Source organism: Mytilus galloprovincialis, chromosome 7 (genome assembly GCF_965363235.1).
Source record: "Mytilus galloprovincialis chromosome 7, xbMytGall1.hap1.1, whole genome shotgun sequence".
NCBI classification, from domain to species: Eukaryota; Metazoa; Mollusca; class Bivalvia; order Mytilida; family Mytilidae; genus Mytilus; species Mytilus galloprovincialis.
In genome coordinates, this window is record NC_134844.1 from 58331243 (window position 1) to 58335896 (window position 4654).

Consider the following 4654-nt stretch of genomic DNA (forward strand, 5'->3'; position numbering starts at 1 on the left):
ATATACACAGGCGAGTCCAGGGTCAAAACAAAGTTCCTCAAAATTGGCACAGTTTTCTGAAAGATGACGACAATACAAAAGAACGTTTAAGCTTTATTTCTTGTGCTCAACAAAATTTTGAGGAAAAGTTAGTTGTAGCAACAAATGTTAGGATGATCTGTGTTATCCTCTACGCAATGATGTTTCAAGTGAAAGCAACATGTTCACATGAAGAGGCTAACACTAGAATCATGGTTCAAGTATCTGATGCCGTGAAACACAGACTTAAACGAGTCATGATTCGAACAGTTGATCCTGATGTTTCTGTCGTGGCTGTTTCACAATTCCATGACATCTAGACAGACAAATCAGGGCAATTTCGGGAGGGCACGAGGCATTGAGCGAGCACACACACTTCATGTGTTGCATGCCTTTGCTGGTTGGGATACGGTATTTTTGTTTGCAGGAAAAGAAAAACAATCGGTTGCGTGGGAGACATGGATGGCGTTTGAAAATTTGACTTTAGCCTTTTGAATAATGATTAATCAGCCTACATCACAAAATATGGATTTAATAATGTCCTTGACAGAACGATATGTGGTATTGACGTACGATAATACTAACTCACCAGATGGGGTTAACAAAGCAAGGAAACAACTGTTTCCGCAAAAGGGTTAGATGATTTACTTTTACTGACTGTTTATTGTTGACGAATTTGGTGGCTATGTCAAGGAAATTTCCTTGGTTTCTCATGAATTATTTTATTTAACTGTACGTTTAAAGTCATATGAAACGAGTGACTGGTGAAAAATAATGTTTATCCAATTCCTGAACCAATGCATGCATATATCATAAACTTAGTCTTCTGTGCACGATTAAATCATATTTTTACGCAAACATAACGTATAATCGTCATATTTTTTTTCTCTCTGTCTGTTATTATGTGAAAACATGGCGGGTAATCAATTGTCGTGTTTTTGGAGCCGTAGTTTATCGATTATCACCTTATAGTAAACAATCAACAAAAAAGCAAGGATATTGAGCACGTCTATAACATGTATAATCAGATAATATTTTATTTTAATGACAGACCCATGCATACTGCGATCACCGAATTTTTACGAGAGGGTCACGCTAAAGTCACTTGCATATACAGATAATATGTCAGCGAATAGCTTCCTGGAATCAAGCAATTAAAACAAAGTAAACTTCTTCTAAATGTGGTCAAATCAAAGAATTTTCTCCAGAAAAAAGTTCATGTACATAAGTTTTATAATGAAAACTAACCATTTAGTTATAAAAAACATATGAATCATTTTTTTTTTATTTGAGGTTTCATATGACTTTAACACAAGCATGTGTTTTGTAGGAGGAAACAGTGTTTGAAATATTCAAAACAAGAATTTTGTCTTTAATTTATTATTTCTGATTAGATTCTGCCATTGATCTACAAGGAACAATTCGTAAGATGTATCCTTTACATCATTATCTACTTCATAAGTTACACTAGTGCAGTTATATGAATTGTTTCAATATATTTGCCTCGTCTTTATTTGTAAATATTTTCACCGATGTTGAGCAACCTTTCATCATTTTGTATTATTTCATTATCAAGATTGTATGGTGTGATTGATATTGGGTTTTAACATGAACATGACCTTGTAAAGTACAATTTGAATAGGGGATGTTTCATTTAGTTTTTTTGTTCATAATTATATTTTCGATTGGTGTAGATATTATATTCTCTTGTTATGGTTAACCATTTTATCTATTTCCCACTTAATGGAGTACGATATAGATAAGTGAGGGGAGTTTTGTTGGCTCATCTACCCCGATTATTTTACTTCTTATATTCCACTGCTCTACAATGTCTGCATTAACCTCTGAATGCTTTAAAATAATGTATCTTGTTATTCTTTCAGTAAAACGTACATTAATTTCGTCGTTTCTATCGTTTCAAAGTTTCTTTACTAACGTGATTTAAAATTCAAAATTCACATTTTTACCGTTAGTCGAGCCGTTAGTATTTGTGAGTTTGCTTTGATGTTAAGACCAGGATGATTTTATTGACATAGCTATACAATGTCTATTTTGTATCTTCAAATTGTTTTTGTTGTGGTCCGATAATGCTTTTTCCTACGTGAAGATATGCTTTTTTTTTTTTTGAAAAAAAATAATATTTTCAATACTGTTAACAGACTTATATTTGAAAGGAAGTGAGGGAAATTGGAAAGTTTTCACAAGGACACAGACACGTTTTATCATCAGAGGGGGTTTATTCTTATAAGAGTGTGACGACTCGTGAGAATTGGACTTCGTCTTCAAAGATAAATTTTATCAACTCGGTTAAAATATTGATCCACAACAGACAAACTTTATTGACTAGTAATTTTGGCGATTACAGTTATCGTGCTTCTATTAGTCCCAATGTTTTCGTCAATAGATATAAAATGATGCTCGCTGAAATGATATTTTTTTTAGTCTGGAATATTTTACTTTTTTCAGTCTGTGCATGCTATCGACATCACTCTTTCAATATACTTGACTATTATAGAGAGGGTTAGCTCAATTTCATTGAAAGCATTTGATGATTTCACGTTTTTCATGGCGTCGTCTATATCAACAATATCTTTACAGTCATTGTGGTCTTCGACTACATATTTCTTACAGCATGGACAGTTATGTTTTTTACAAAATATTTGGTACTTTTGGTTATGTTTTCTGCAAGACTGTGCAAATTGGAGAACCTCTGTTGGTAAGTTTTGGTATTCATAAATAGGCACGGTGTCATGATCACGTGATGCTTTGGAAATGTTGTGGTGTTCTTTGAAGTTATCACAAAGCCCTTCATCGCATTCTGAGCACCATACCACTGATGGTTTAGTGACATGTCGAAAATCACAAATACCACAGATTGACCAGTTACTTGTCATTGTCCTAAAAACAAATTTAATTTATTTCAATATTATTCAACTATTAACTATCAACATTCTGTTTGGATTGATATCTCTATACAATAAACAAACAATCAATACCAGAAGATGTATCTTATAACGTCCAATAATAATTATTTAAGAAAACAGGAACATTGGAATACAACAAAAGATAATAAACATTTCAAACTATGACATAGATTTCAACGACGACACAGGTGACTAAAACCACTGTCATATTGCAAAAAAATGAAACAAATTTAGCATTTGGAATATTCTAAAGATAAAACTATCTTAATAGGTTTACCAGATCGAAAAGAAATAGCCTTTGACCTTTGTTAGTCTTATATGGTTTTTTTCTAAATTTCTGTTCATTTATATGTTTAGGAGTTTAGTGTGACGTCCATTTGTATTGAACTAGTTCACATTTTGGTTTCTATCCAGCTGTAGCCCGCTTCAGGGTGTTGAATTTTCGCGCTGTGTTCAAGACCAATCGGTGGCTTTCGGCTGTTTTTCTACTCTTTGGTCGGGTCATTGCCATTTTACACATTCCCTATTTCCATTCTCAATTTTAAAGAGGTATTTCGGATGCAATATTGTATAGTGAATCACAGGCATTTAATGATTTCAATTTATCGATAAATGTAATTACAAAAAAAAAAGAGTTTGAAAAGTTAGTATTGTTGTTTCTTTACATACTTTATATATTTCAAAAAAACAATTCAACATATAGTTTGCTCTGTTAAAACATGTTATTTGTGTTGTAATTCCAATCGAAATTCAATATCTTAGACATGTTAGACTATTAATTCAATAAGATAATAAATTAATGTAAAAATAATCTCACCACAATTGAGTGCCGAGCAGCGTTAGTTTTGACAATCATTATGAAAATATATAGTAGTACAAAACAGTACACAAGGATTTTGAGTCATGCAAAATTATGTTTTCTAGGGTGAAGAGGTACATCGGTTTATTTTCCATTATACAGTTTTATCTTATAAGGATATAGGCGAATATCCAATGAATTTGTTTGACTAACAGTGACATAATCTGAAATGTATCTTAAAGATTTTCTTCATTAAATCATTTTTCATATTTCTTTTATTTATAAATATGCAATGGTACATTACTGGCTTTTTATGAAAAATTGGATATTTCAAATTTTGCATTGCTTGAATGAAGACTTTAACCAAAATAGATTATGTTATCTCAGAAAGAGAATCTTTGTTATTTAAGTCTTCAATAAATGCAGCGAGAAACATGTATGCTGTCTTATCATTGGATAGTTACGGAATTATTATGATGACTGATATAGTGGAACAGGAACTGCTCACCGGTCCAAAGCACCAGATTTAACTCCTTGTAATTGGCATTAAAATGTGCAACCTAATTGTAGTTTCCTGAACAGCTCTTTTTTTTTCTGTTGTATGTCGTTCATATTTTTTTTATTTGAATTGATTGTTTGGGGTTTATTGTCTCTATGGAAATTCTACCTTACAAATACATACCAAGGAATAATAATAATAATAATTCTAAATATTGATAATTTTAATAAACTTAAATCGCGGCAGTTTTTAAATGTGTACAATGGCAAAATATAAAATCGTGAACATAATCAGCATCGGTGTGAGAAAGTTTGAGTTTGGAAAAAAGATAATCATTTAGTGAAAATTTATTCCGAATAATATAGGTATGGGTAATATTTATTTAACGATGTAGCAATATTCCTTACGAAAGAA